Genomic DNA, 14,780 nt, shown 5'->3' with positions numbered 1-14,780 from the left:
ACGTTGTCCTTCTGCGATTATCTCGTCGTCCTTCTACGCTCATCGCGTTGTCGTCCCACGTTGTCCTTCTACGCTCATCGCGTTGTCGTCCCACGTTGTCCTTCTGCGCTCATCTCGTCGTCGTCCCACGTTGTCCTTCTGCGCTCATCACATCGTTTTCCCACGTTGTCCTTCTGTGCTCATCTCGTCGTCGTCCCACGTTGTCCTTCTGCGATCATTTCGTCGTCGTCCCACGTTGTCCTTCTGCGATCATCTCGTCGTCCTTCTGCGCTCATCTCTTCGTCGTCCCACGTTGTCCTTCTGCGCTCATCTCGTCGTCGTCCCACGTTGTCTTTCTGCGCTCATCTCGTCGTCGTCCCACGTTGTCCTTCTGTGATCATCTCGTCGTCGTCCCACGTTGTCCTTCTGCGCTCATCTCGTCGTCGTGCCACGTTGTCCTTCTGCGCTCATCTCGTCGTCGTCCCACGTTGTCCTTCTGCGATCATCTCGTCGTCGTACCACGTTGTCCTTCTGCGATCATCTCGTCGTCCTTCTGCGCTCATCTCGTCGTCGTGCCACATTGTCCTTCAGCGCTCATCTTGTTGTCGTCCCACGTTGTCCTTCTGCGCTCATCTCGTCGTCGTCCCACGTTGTCTTTCTGCGCTCATCTCGTCGTCGTCCCACGTTGTCCTACTGCGATCATCTCGTCGTCGTCCCACGTTGTCCTTCTGCGCTCATCTCGTCGTCGTCCCACGTTGTCCTTCTGCGCTCATCTCGTTGTCGTCCCACGTTGTCCTTCTGCGCTCATCTCGTTGTCGTCCCACGTTGTCCTTATGCGCTCATCTCGTCGTCGTCCCACGTTGTCTTTCTGCGATCATGTCGTCGTCGTCCCACGTTGTCCTTCTGCGATCATCTCGTCGTCCTTCTGCGCTCATCTCGTCGTCGTCCCACGTTGTCCTTCTGCGCTCATCTCGTCGTCGTAACACGTTGTCCTTCTGCGCTGATCTCGTCGTCGTCCCACGTTGTCTTTCTGCGCTCATCTCGTCGTCGTCCCACGTTGTCCTTCTGCGATCATCTCGTCGTCGTCCCACGTTGTCCTTCTGCGCTCATCTCGTCGTCGTGCCACGTTGTCTTTCTGCGCTCATCTCGTCGTCGTCCCACGTTGTCCTTCTGCGATCATCTCGTCGTCGTCCCACGTTGTCCTTCTGCGCTCATCTCGTCGTCGTCCCACGTTGTCCTTCTGCGATTATCTCGTCGTCCTTCTACGCTCATCGCGTTGTCGTCCCACGTTGTCCTTCTACGCTCATCGCGTTGTCGTCCCACGTTGTCCTTCTGCGCTCATCTCGTCGTCGTCCCACGTTGTCCTTCTGCGCTCATCACATCGTTTTCCCACGTTGTCCTTCTGCGCTCATCTCGTCGTCGTCCCACGTTGTCCTTCTGCGCTCATCTCGTCGTCGTCCCACGTTTTCCTTCTGCGCTCATCTCGTCGTCGTCCCACGTTGTCCTTATGCGCTCATCTCATCGTCGTCCCACGTTGTCTTTCTGCGATCATCTCTTCGTCGTCCCACGTTGTCCTTCTGCGCTCATCTCGTTGTCGTCCCACGTTGTCCTTCTGCGCTCATCTCGTCGTCATCCCACGTTGTCCTTATGCGCTCATCTCGTCGTCGTCCCACGTTGTCTTTCTGCGATCATCTCGTCGTCGTCCCACGTTGTCCTTCTGCGATCATCTCGTCGTCCTTCTGCGCTCATCTCGTCGTCCTCCCACGTTGTCCTTCTGCGCTCATCTAGTCGTCGTAACACGTTGTCCTTCTGCGCTCATCTCGTCGTCGTCCCAAGTTGTCTTTCTGTGCTCATCTCGTCGTCGTCCCACGTTGTCCTTCTGCGATCATCTCGTCGTCGTCCCACGTTGTCCTTCTGCGCTCATCTCGTCGTCGTGCCACGTTGTCCTTCTGCGCTCATCTCGTCGTCGTCCCACGTTGTCCTTCTGCGATCATCTCGTCGTCGTCCCACGTTGTCCTTCTGCGCTCATCTCGTCGTCGTCCCACGTTGTCCTTCTGCGATTATCTCGTCGTCCTTCTACGCTCATCGCGTTGTCGTCCCACGTTGTCCTTCTACGCTCATCGCGTTGTCGTCCCACGTTGTCCTTCTGCGCTCATCTCGTCGTCGTCCCACGTTGTCCTTCTGCGCTCATCACATCGTTTTCCCACGTTGTCCTTCTGCGCTCATCTCGTCGTCGTCCCACGTTGTCCTTCTGCGCTCATCTCGTCGTCGTCCCACGTTTTCCTTCTGCGCTCATCTCGTCGTCGTCCCACGTTGTCCTTATGCGCTCATCTCATCGTCGTCCCACGTTGTCTTTCTGCGATCATCTCTTCGTCGTCCCACGTTGTCCTTCTGCGCTCATCTCGTTGTCGTCCCACGTTGTCCTTCTGCGCTCATCTCGTTGTCGTCCCACGTTGTCCTTCTGCGCTCATCTCGTCGTCGTGCCACGTTGTCCTTCTGCGCTCATCTCGTCGTCGTCCCACGTTGTCCTTCTGCGATCATCTCGTCGTCGTCCCACGTTGTCCTTCTGCGCTCATCTCGTCGTCGTCCCACGTTGTCCTTCTGCGATTATCTCGTCGTCCTTCTACGCTCATCGCGTTGTCGTCCCACGTTGTCCTTCTACGCTCATCGCGTTGTCGTCCCACGTTGTCCTTCTGCGCTCATCTCGTCGTCGTCCCACGTTGTCCTTCTGCGCTCATCACATCGTTTTCCCACGTTGTCCTTCTGTGCTCATCTCGTCGTCGTCCCACGTTGTCCTTCTGCGATCATTTCGTCGTCGTCCCACGTTGTCCTTCTGCGATCATCTCGTCGTCCTTCTGCGCTCATCTCTTCGTCGTCCCACGTTGTCCTTCTGCGCTCATCTCGTCGTCGTCCCACGTTGTCTTTCTGCGCTCATCTCGTCGTCGTCCCACGTTGTCCTTCTGTGATCATCTCGTCGTCGTCCCACGTTGTCCTTCTGCGCTCATCTCGTCGTCGTGCCACGTTGTCCTTCTGCGCTCATCTCGTCGTCGTCCCACGTTGTCCTTCTGCGATCATCTCGTCGTCGTACCACGTTGTCCTTCTGCGATCATCTCGTCGTCCTTCTGCGCTCATCTCGTCGTCGTGCCACATTGTCCTTCAGCGCTCATCTTGTTGTCGTCCCACGTTGTCCTTCTGCGCTCATCTCGTCGTCGTCCCACGTTGTCTTTCTGCGCTCATCTCGTCGTCGTCCCACGTTGTCCTACTGCGATCATCTCGTCGTCGTCCCACGTTGTCCTTCTGCGCTCATCTCGTCGTCGTCCCACGTTGTCCTTCTGCGCTCATCTCGTTGTCGTCCCACGTTGTCCTTCTGCGCTCATCTCGTTGTCGTCCCACGTTGTCCTTATGCGCTCATCTCGTCGTCGTCCCACGTTGTCTTTCTGCGATCATGTCGTCGTCGTCCCACGTTGTCCTTCTGCGATCATCTCGTCGTCCTTCTGCGCTCATCTCGTCGTCGTCCCACGTTGTCCTTCTGCGCTCATCTCGTCGTCGTAACACGTTGTCCTTCTGCGCTGATCTCGTCGTCGTCCCACGTTGTCTTTCTGCGCTCATCTCGTCGTCGTCCCACGTTGTCCTTCTGCGATCATCTCGTCGTCGTCCCACGTTGTCCTTCTGCGCTCATCTCGTCGTCGTGCCACGTTGTCTTTCTGCGCTCATCTCGTCGTCGTCCCACGTTGTCCTTCTGCGATCATCTCGTCGTCGTCCCACGTTGTCCTTCTGCGCTCATCTCGTCGTCGTCCCACGTTGTCCTTCTGCGATTATCTCGTCGTCCTTCTACGCTCATCGCGTTGTCGTCCCACGTTGTCCTTCTACGCTCATCGCGTTGTCGTCCCACGTTGTCCTTCTGCGCTCATCTCGTCGTCGTCCCACGTTGTCCTTCTGCGCTCATCACATCGTTTTCCCACGTTGTCCTTCTGCGCTCATCTCGTCGTCGTCCCACGTTGTCCTTCTGCGCTCATCTCGTCGTCGTCCCACGTTTTCCTTCTGCGCTCATCTCGTCGTCGTCCCACGTTGTCCTTATGCGCTCATCTCATCGTCGTCCCACGTTGTCTTTCTGCGATCATCTCTTCGTCGTCCCACGTTGTCCTTCTGCGCTCATCTCGTTGTCGTCCCACGTTGTCCTTCTGCGCTCATCTCGTCGTCATCCCACGTTGTCCTTATGCGCTCATCTCGTCGTCGTCCCACGTTGTCTTTCTGCGATCATCTCGTCGTCGTCCCACGTTGTCCTTCTGCGATCATCTCGTCGTCCTTCTGCGCTCATCTCGTCGTCCTCCCACGTTGTCCTTCTGCGCTCATCTAGTCGTCGTAACACGTTGTCCTTCTGCGCTCATCTCGTCGTCGTCCCAAGTTGTCTTTCTGTGCTCATCTCGTCGTCGTCCCACGTTGTCCTTCTGCGATCATCTCGTCGTCGTCCCACGTTGTCCTTCTGCGCTCATCTCGTCGTCGTGCCACGTTGTCCTTCTGCGCTCATCTCGTCGTCGTCCCACGTTGTCCTTCTGCGATCATCTCGTCGTCGTCCCACGTTGTCCTTCTGCGCTCATCTCGTCGTCGTCCCACGTTGTCCTTCTGCGATTATCTCGTCGTCCTTCTACGCTCATCGCGTTGTCGTCCCACGTTGTCCTTCTACGCTCATCGCGTTGTCGTCCCACGTTGTCCTTCTGCGCTCATCTCGTCGTCGTCCCACGTTGTCCTTCTGCGCTCATCACATCGTTTTCCCACGTTGTCCTTCTGCGCTCATCTCGTCGTCGTCCCACGTTGTCCTTCTGCGCTCATCTCGTCGTCGTCCCACGTTTTCCTTCTGCGCTCATCTCGTCGTCGTCCCACGTTGTCCTTATGCGCTCATCTCATCGTCGTCCCACGTTGTCTTTCTGCGATCATCTCTTCGTCGTCCCACGTTGTCCTTCTGCGCTCATCTCGTTGTCGTCCCACGTTGTCCTTCTGCGCTCATCTCGTTGTCGTCCCACGTTGTCCTTCTGCGCTCATCTCGTCGTCGTCCCAAGTTGTCCTTCTGCGCTCATCTCGTCGTCGTCCCACATTGTCCTTCTGCCCTCATCTCGTCGTCGTCCCACGTTGTCCTTCTGCGCTCATCTCGTCATTGTCCCACGTTGTCCTTCTGCGCTCATCTCGTCGTCGTCCCACGTTATCCTTCCGTGCTCATCTCGTCGTCCTTCTGCGCTCATCTCGTCGTCATCCCACGTTGTCCTTCTGCGCTCATCTCGTTGTCGTCTCACGTTGTCCTTCTGCGCTCATCTCGTCGTCGTCCCACATTGTCCTTCTGCGCTCATCTCGTCGTCGTCCCACGTTGTCCTTCTGCGATTATCTCGTCGTCCTTCTGCGCTCATCGCGTTGTCGTCCCACGTTGTCCTTCTGCGCTCATCTAGTCGTCGTCCCACGTTGTTCTTCTGCGCTCATCTCGTTGTCGTCCCACGTTGTCCTTCTGTGCTCATCTCGTCGTCGTCCCACGTTGTCCTTCTGCGATTATCTCGTCGTCCTTCTGTGCTCATCGCGTTGTCGTCCCACGTTGTCCCTCTGAGCTCATCTCGTCGTCGTACCACGTTGTCCTTCTGCGGTCATCTCGTCGTCGTGCCACGTTGTCCTTCTGCGCTCATCTCGTCGTCGTCCCATGTTGTCCTTCTGCGATCATTTCGTCGTCGTCCCACGTTGTCCTTCTGCGATCATCTCGTCGTCCTTCTGCGCTCATCTCTTAGTCATCCCACGTTGTCCTTCTGCGCTCATCTCGTCGTCGTCCCACGTTGTCCTTCTGCGCTCATCTCGTCGTCGTCCCACGTTGTCCTTCTGTGATCATCTCGTCGTCGTCCCACATTGTCCTTCTGCGCTCATCTCGTCGTCGTGCCACATTGTCCTTCTGCGCTCATCTCGTCGTCGTCCCACGTTGTCCTTCTGCGATCATCTCGTCGTCGTCCCACGTTGTCCTTCTGCGATCATCTCGTCGTCCTTCTGCGCTCATCTCGTCGTCGTGCCACATTGTCCTTCAGCGCTCGTCTCGTTGTCGTCCCACGTTGTCCTTCTGCGCTCATCTCGTCGTCGTCCCACGTTGTCTTTCTGCGCTCATCTCGTCGTCGTCCCACGTTGTCCTACTGCGATCATCTCGTCGTCGTCCCACGTTGTCCTTCTGCGCTCATCTCGTCGTCGTCCCACGTTGTCCTTCTGCGCTCATCTCGTCGACGTCCCACGTTGTCCTTATGCGCTCATCTCGTCGTCGTCCCACGTTGTCTTTCTGCGATCATCTCGTCGTCGTCCCACGTTGTCCTTCTGCGATCATCTCGTCGTCCTTCTGCGCTCATCTCGTCGTCCTCCCACGTTGTCCTTCTGCGCTCATCTAGTCGTCGTAACACGTTGTCCTTCTGCGCTCATCTCGTCGTCGTCCCAAGTTGTCTTTCTGCGCTCATCTCGTCGTCGTCCCACGTTGTCCTTCTGCGATCATCTCGTCGTCGTCCCACGTTGTCCTTCTGCGCTCATCTCGTCGTCGTGCCACGTTGTCCTTCTGCGCTCATCTCGTCGTCGTCCCACGTTGTCCTTCTGCGATCATCTCGTCGTCGTCCCACGTTGTCCTTCTGCGCTCATCTCGTCGTCGTCCCACGTTGTCCTTCTGCGATTATCTCGTCGTCCTTCTACGCTCATCGCGTTGTCGTCCCACGTTGTCCTTCTACGCTCATCGCGTTGTCGTCCAACGTTGTCCTTCTGCACTCATCTCGTCGTCGTCCCACGTTGTCCTTCTGCGCTCATCACATCGTTTTCCCACTTTGTCCTTCTGTGCTCATCTCGTCGTCGTCCCACGTTGTCCTTCTGCGCTCATCTCGTCGTCGTCCCACGTTTTCCTTCTGCGCTCATCTCGTCGTCGTCCCACGTTGTCCTTATGTGCTCATCTCATCGTCGTCCCACGTTGTCTTTCTGCGATCATCTCTTCGTCGTCCCACGTTGTCCTTCTGCGCTCATCTCGTTGTCGTCCCACGTTGTCCTTCTGCGCTCATCTCGTTGTCGTCCCACGTTGTCCTTCTGCGCTCATCTCGTCGTCGTCCCACGTTGTCCTTCTGCGCTCATCTCGTCGTCGTCCCACATTGTCCTTCTGCCCTCATCTCGTCGTCGTCCCACGTTGTCCTTCTGCGCTCATCTCGTCATTGTCCCACGTTGTCCTTCTGCGCTCATCTCGTCGTCGTCCCACGTTATCCTTCTGTGCTCATCTCGTCGTCCTTCTGCGCTCATCTCGTCGTCATCCCACGTTGTCCTTCTGCGCTCATCTCGTCGTCGTCCCACGTTGTCCTTCTGCGCTCATCTCGTTGTCGTCCCACATTGTCCTTCTGCGCTCATCTCGTCGTCGTCCCACGTTGTCCTTCTGCGATTATCTCGTCGTCCTTCTGCGCTCATCGCGTTGTCGTCCCACGTTGTCCTTCTGCGATCATCTCGTCGTCCTTCTGCGCTCATCTCGTCGTCGTCCCACGTTGTCTTTCTGCGCTCATCTCGTCGTCGTCCCACGTTGTCCTTCTGCGATCATCTCGTCGTCGTCCCACGTTGTCCTTCTGCGCTCATCTCGTCGTCGTGCCACGTTGTCCTTCTGCGCTCATCTCGTCGTCGTCCCACGTTGTCCTTCTGCGATCATCTCGTCGTCGTCCCACGTTGTCCTTCTGCGCTCATCTCGTCGTCGTCCCACGTTGTCCTTCTGCGATTATCTCGTCGTCCTTCTACGCTCATCGCGTTGTCGTCCCACGTTGTCCTTCTACGCTCATCGCGTTGTCGTCCCACGTTGTCCTTCTGCGCTCATCTCGTCGTCGTCCCACGTTGTCGTTCTGCGCTCATCACATCGTTTTCCCACGTTGTCCTTCTGCGCTCATCTCATCGTCGTCCCACGTTGTCCTTCTGCGCTCATCTCGTCGTCGTCCCACGTTTTCCTTCTGCGCTCATCTCGTCGTCGTCCCACGTTGTCCTTATGCGCTCATCTCATCGTCGCCCCACGTTGTATTTCTGCGATCATCAATTCGTCGTCCCACGTTGTCCTTCTGCGCTCATCTCGTTGTCGTCCCACGTTGTCCTTCTGCGCTCATCTCGTTGTCGTCCCACGTTGTCCTTCTGCGCTCATCTCGTCGTCGTCCCACGTTGTCCTTCTGCGCTCATCTCGTCGTCGTCCCACATTGTCCTTCTGCCCTCATCTCGTCGTCGTCCCACGTTGTCCTTCTGCGCTCATCTCGTCATTGTCCCACGTTGTCCTTCTGCGCTCATCTCGTCGTCGTCCCACGTTATCCTTCTGTGCTCATCTCGTCGTCCTTCTGCGCTCATCTCGTCGTCATCCCACGTTGTCCTTCTGCGCTCATCTCGTCGTCGTCCCACGTTGTCCTTCTGCGCTCATCTCGTCGTCGTCCCACATTGTCCTTCTGCGCTCATCTCGTCGTCGTCCCACGTTGTCCTTCTGCGATTATCTCGTCATCCTTCTGCGCTCATCGCGTTGTCGTCCCACGTTGTCCTTCTGCGCTCATCTAGTCGTTGTCCCACCTTGTCCTTCTGCGCTCATCTCGTTGTCGTCCCACGTTGTCCTTCTGTGCTCATCTCGTCGTCGTCCCACGTTGTCCTTCTGCACTCATCACATCGTCATCCCACGTTGTCCTTCTGCGCTCATCTCGTCGTCGTCCCACGTTGTCCTTCTGCGCTCATCTCGTCGTCGTCCCACGTTTTCCTTCTGCGCTCATCTCGTCGTCGTCCCACGTTGTCCTTATGCGCTCATCTCATCGTCGTCCCACGTTGTCTTTCTGCGATCATCTCTTCGTCGTCCCACGTTGTCCTTCTGCGCTCATCTCGTTGTCGTCCCACATTGTCCTTCTGCGCTCGTTTCGTTGTCGTCCCACGTTGTCCTTCTGCGCTCATCTCGTCGTCGTCCCACGTTGTCCTTCTGCGATCATCTCGTCGTCGTCCCACGTTGTCCTTCTGCGCTCATCTCGTCGTCGTGCCACGTTGTCCTTCTGCGCTCATCTCGTCGTCGTCCCACGTTGTCCTTCTGCGATCATCTCTTCGTCGTCCCACGTTGTCCTTCTGCGCTCATCTCGTCGTCGTCCCACGTTGTCCTTCTGCGATTATCTCGTCGTCCTTATACGCTCATCGCGTTGTCGTCCCACGTTGTCCTTCTACGCTCATCGCGTTGTCGTCCAACGTTGTCCTTCTGCACTCATCTCGTCGTCGTCCCACGTTGTCCTTCTGCGCTCATCACATCGTTTTCCCACGTTGTCCTTCTGTGCTCATCTCGTCGTCGTCCCACGTTGTCCTTCTGCGCTCATCTCGTCGTCGTCCCACGTTTTCCTTCTGCGCTCATCTCGTCGTCGTCCCACGTTGTCCTTATGCGCTCATCTCATCGTCGTCCCACGTTGTCTTTCTGCGATCATCTCTTCGTCGTCCCACGTTGTCCTTCTGCGCTCATCTCGTTGTCGTCCCACGTTGTCCTTCTGCGCTCATCTCGTTGTCGTCCCACGTTGTCCTTCTACGCTCATCTCGTCGTCGTCCCACGTTGTCCTTCTGCGCTCATCTCGTCGTCGTCTCACATTGTCCTTCTGCCCTCATCTCGTCGTCGTCCCACATTGTCCTTCTGCGCTCATCTCGTCGTCGTCCCACGTTGTCCTTCTGCGATTATCTCGTCGTCCTTCTGCGCTCATCGCGTTGTCGTCCCACGTTGTCCTTCTGCGATCATCTCGTCGTCCTTCTGCGCTCATCTCGTCGTCGTCCCACGTTGTCTTTCTGCGCTTTTCTCGTCGTCGTCCCACGTTGTCCTTCTGCGATCATGTCGTCGTCGTCCCACGTTGTCCTTCTGCGCTCATCTCGTCGTCGTGCCACGTTGTCCTTCTGCGCTCATCTCGTCGTCGTCCCACGTTGTCCTTCTGCGATCATCTCGTCGTCGTCCCACGTTGTCCTTCTAGGCTCATCTCGTCGTCGTCCCACGTTGTCCTTCTGCGATTATCTCGTCGTCCTTCTACGCTCATCGCGTTGTCGTCCCACGTTGTCCTTCTACGCTCATCGCGTTGTCGTCCCACGTTGTCCTTCTGCGCTCATCTCGTCGTCGTCCCACGTTGTCCTTCTGCGCTCATCACATCGTTTTCCCACGTTGTCCTTCTGCGCTCATCTCATCGTCGTCCCACGTTGTCCTTCTGCGCTCATCTCGTCGTCGTCCCACGTTTTCCTTCTGCGCTCATCTCGTCGTCATCCCACGTTGTCCTTATGCGCTCATCTCATCGTCGCCCCACGTTGTCTTTCTGCGATCATCTCTTCGTCGTCCCACGTTGTCCTTCTGCGCTCATCTCGTTGTCGTCCCACGTTGTCCTTCTGCGCTCATCTCGTTGTCGTCCCACGTTGTCCTTCTGCGCTCATCTCGTCGTCGTCCCACGTTGTCCTTCTGCGCTCATCTCGTCGTCGTCCCACATTGTCCTTCTGCCCTCATCTCGTCGTCGTCCCACGTTGTCCTTCTGCGCTCATCTCGTCATTGTCCCACGTTGTCCTTCTGCGCTCATCTCGTCGTCGTCCCACGTTATCCTTCTGTGCTCATCTCGTCGTCCTTCTGCGCTCATCTCGTCGTCATCCCACGTTGTCCTTCTGCGCTCATCTCGTCGTCGTCCCACGTTGTCCTTCTGCGCTCATCTCGTCGTCGTCCCACATTGTCCTTCTGCGCTCATCTCGTCGTCGTCCCACGTTGTCCTTCTGCGATTATCTCGTCGTCCTTCTGCGCTCATCGCGTTGTCGTCCCACGTTGTCCTTCTGCGCTCATCTAGTCGTTGTCCCACCTTGTCCTTCTGCGCTCATCTCGTTGTCGTCCCACGTTGTCCTTCTGTGCTCATCTCGTCGTCGTCCCACGTTGTCCTTCTGCACTCATCACATCGTCATCCCACGTTGTCCTTCTGCGCTCATCTCGTCGTCCTTCTGCGCTCATCTCGTCGTCATCCCACGTTATCCTTCTGTGCTCATCTCGTCGTCCTTCTGCGCTCATCTCGTCGTCATCCCACGTTGTCCTTCTGCGCTCATCTCGTCGTCGTCCCACGTTGTCCTTCTGCGCTCATCTCGTCGTCGTCCCACATTGTCCTTCTGCGCTCATCTCGTCGTCGTCCCACGTTGTCCTTCTGCGATTATCTCGTCGTCCTTCTGCGCTCATCGCGTTGTCGTCCCACGTTGTCCTTCTGCGCTCATCTAGTCGTTGTCCCACCTTGTCCTTCTGCGCTCATCTCGTTGTCGTCCCACGTTGTCCTTCTGTGCTCATCTCGTCTATGTCCCACGTTGTCCTTCTGCACTCATCACATCGTCATCCCACGTTGTCCTTCTGCGCTCATCTCGTCGTCGTCCCACGTTGTCCTTCTGCGCTCATCTCGTCGTCGTCCCACGTTTTCCTTCTGCGCTCATCTCTTCGTCGTCCCACGTTGTCCTTCTGTGCTCATCTCGTTGTCGTCCCACGTTGTCCTTCTGCGCTCATCTCGTTGTCGTCCCACGTTGTCCTTCTGCGCTCATCTCGTCGTCGTCCCACGTTGTCCTTCTGCGCTCATCTCGTCGTCGTCCCACATTGTCCTTCTGCCCTCATCTCGTCGTCGTCCCACGTTGTCCTTCTGCGCTCATCTCGTCATTGTCCCACGTTGTCCTTCTGCGCTCATCTCGTCGTCGTCCCACGTTATCCTTCTGTGCTCGTCTCGTCGTCCTTCTGCGCTCATCTCGTCGTCATCCCACGTTGTCCTTCTGCGCTCATCTCGTCGTCGTCCCACGTTGTCTTTCTGAGCTCATCTCGTCGTCGTCCCACGTTGTCCTTCTGCGATCATCTCGTCGTCGTCCCACGTTGTCCTTCTGCGCTCATCTCGTTGTCATGCCACGTTGTCCTTCTGCGCTCATCTCGTCGTCGTCCCACGTTGTCCTTCTGCGATCATCTCGTCGTCGTCCCACGTTGTCCTTCTGCGCTCATCTCGTCGTCGTCCCATGTTGTCCTTCTGCGATTATCTCGTCGTCCTTCTGCGCTCATCGCGTTGTCGTCCCATGTTGTCCTTCTGCGCTCATCTCGTCGTCGTCCCACGTTGTCCTTCTGCGCTCATCTCGTCGTCGTCCCACGTTGTCCTTCTGCGCTCATCTCGTCGTCGTCCCACGTTGTCCTTCTGTGATCATCTCGTCGTCGTCCCACGTTGTCCTTCTGCGCTCATCTCGTCGTCGTGCCACGTTGTCCTTCTGCGCTCATCTCGTCGTCGTCCCACGTTGTCCTTCTGCGATCGTCTCGTCGTCGTCCCACGTTGTCCTTCTGCGAACATCTCGTCGTCCTTCTGCGCTCATCTCGTTGTCGTCCCACGTTGTCCTTCTGCGCTCATCTCGTCGTCGTCCCACGTTGTCTTTCTGCGCTCATCTCGTCGTCGTCCCACGTTGTCCTACTGCGACCATCTCATCGTCGTCCCAAGTTGTCCTTCTGCGATCATCTCGTCGTCGTCCCACGTTGTCCTTCTGCGCTCATCTCGTCGTCGTGCCACGTTGTCCTTCTGCGCTCATCTCGTCGTCGTCCCACGTTGTCCTTCTGCGATCATCTCGTCGTCGTCCCACGTTGTCCTTCTGCGCTCATCTCGTCGTCGTCCCACGTTGTCCTTCTGCGATTATCTCATCGTCCTTCTGCGCTCATCGCGTTGTCGTCCCACGTTGTCCTTCTGCGCTCATCTAGTCGTCGTCCCACGTTGTCCTTCTGCGCTCATCTCGTTGTCGTCCCACGTTGTCCTTCTGTGCTCATCTCGTCGTCGTCCCACGTTGTCCTTCTGCGCTCATCACATCGTCATCCCACGTTGTCCTTCTGCGCTCATCTCGTCGTCGTCCCACGTTGTCCTTCTGCGCTCATCTCGTCGTCGTCCCACGTTTTCCTTCTGCGCTCATCTCGTCGTCGTCCCACGTTGTCCTTATGCGCTCATCTCATCGTCGTCCCACGTTGTCTTTCTGCGATCATCTCTTCGTCGTCCCACGTTGTCCTTCTGCGCTCATCTCGTCGTCGTCTCACGTTGTCCTTCTGCGCTCATCTCGTTGTCGTCCCACGTTGTCCTTCTGCGCTCATCTCGTCGTCGTCCCACGTTGTCCTTCTGCGCTCATCTCGTCGTCGTCCCACATTGTCCTTCTGCCCTCATCTCGTCGTCGTCCCACGTTGTCCTTCTGCGCTCATCTCGTCATTGTCCCACGTTGTTCTTCTGCGCTCATCTCGTCGTCGTCCCACGTTATCCTTCTGTGCTCATCTCGTCGTCCTTCTGCGCTCATCTCGTCGTCATCCCACGTTGTCCTTCTGCGCTCATCTCGTCGTCGTCCCACGTTGTCTTTCTGCGCTCATCTCGTCGTCGTCCCACGTTGTCCTTCTGCGATCATCTCGTCGTCGTCCCACGTTGTCCTTCTGCGCTCATCTCGTTGTCGTGCCAAGTTGTCCTTCTGCGCTCATCTCGTCGTCGTCCCACGTTGTCCTTCTGCGATCATCTCGTCGTCGTCCCACGTTGTCCTTCTGCGCTCATCTCGTCGTCGTCCCACGTTGTCCTTCTGCGATTATCTCGTCGTCCTTCTGCGCTCATCGCGTTGTCGTCCCACGTTGTCCTTCTGCGCTCATCTCGTCGTCGTCCCACGTTGTCCTTCTGCGCTCATCTCGTCGTCGTCCCACGTTGTCCTTCTGCGCTCATCTCGTCATTCGTCCCACGTTGTCCTTCTGTGATCATCTCGTCGTCGTCCCACGTTGTCCTTCTGCGCTCATCTCGTCGTCGTGCCACGTTGTCCTTCTGCGCTCATCTCGTCGTCGTCCCACGTTGTCCTTCTGCGATCATCTCGTCGTCGTCCCACGTTGGCCTTCTGCGAACATCTCGTAGTCCTTCTGCGCTCATCTCGTCGTCGTGCCACATTGTCCTTCAGCGCTCATCTCGTTTTCGTCCCAGGTTGTCCTTCTGCGCTCATCTCGTCGTCGTCCCACGTTGTCTTTCTGCGCTCATCTCGTCGTCGTCCCACGTTGTCCTACTGCGATCATCTCGTCGTCGTCCCACGTTGTCCTTCTGCGATCATCTCGTCATCGTGCCACGTTGTCCTTCTGCGCTCATCTCGTCGTCGTGCCACGTTGTCCTTCTGCGCTCATCTCGTCGTCGTCCCACGTTGTCCTTCTGCGATCATCTCGTCGTCGTCCCACGTTGTCCTTCTGTGCTCATCTCGTCGTCGTCCCACGTTGTACTTCTGCGATTATCTCGTCGTCCTTCTGCGCTCATCGCGTTGTCGTCCCACGTTGTCCTTCTGCGCTCATCTAGTCGTCGTCCCACGTTGTCCTTCTGCGCTCATCTCGTTGTCGTCCCACGTTGTCCTTCTGTGCTCATCTCGTCGTCGTCCCACGTTGTCCTTCTGCGCTCATCACATCGTCGTCCCACGTTGTCCTTCTGCGCTCATCTCGTCGTCGTCCCACGTTGTCCTTCTGCGCTCATCTCGTCGTCGTCCCACGTTTTCCTTCTGCGCTCATCTCGTCGTCGTCCCACGTTGTCCTTCTGCGCTCATCTCGTCGTCGTCCCACGCGATCATCTCGTCGTCGTCCCACGTTGTCCTTCTGCGCTCATCTCGTCGTCCTTCTGCGCTCATCTCGTCATCGTCCCACGTTGTCCTTCTGCGCTCATCTCGTCGTCGTCCCACGTTGTCCTTCTGAGCTCATCTCGTCGTCGTGCCACGTTGTCCTTCTGCGCTCATCTTGTCGTCGTCCCACGTTGTCCTTCTGCGATCATCTCGTCGTCGTCCAACGTTGTCCT

Source organism: Coregonus lavaretus (genome assembly GCF_964263955.1).
Source record: "Coregonus lavaretus genome assembly, chromosome: 39".
In the NCBI taxonomy this organism is placed as follows: domain Eukaryota; kingdom Metazoa; phylum Chordata; class Actinopteri; order Salmoniformes; family Salmonidae; genus Coregonus; species Coregonus lavaretus.
This window is presented reverse-complemented; position numbering follows the sequence as displayed.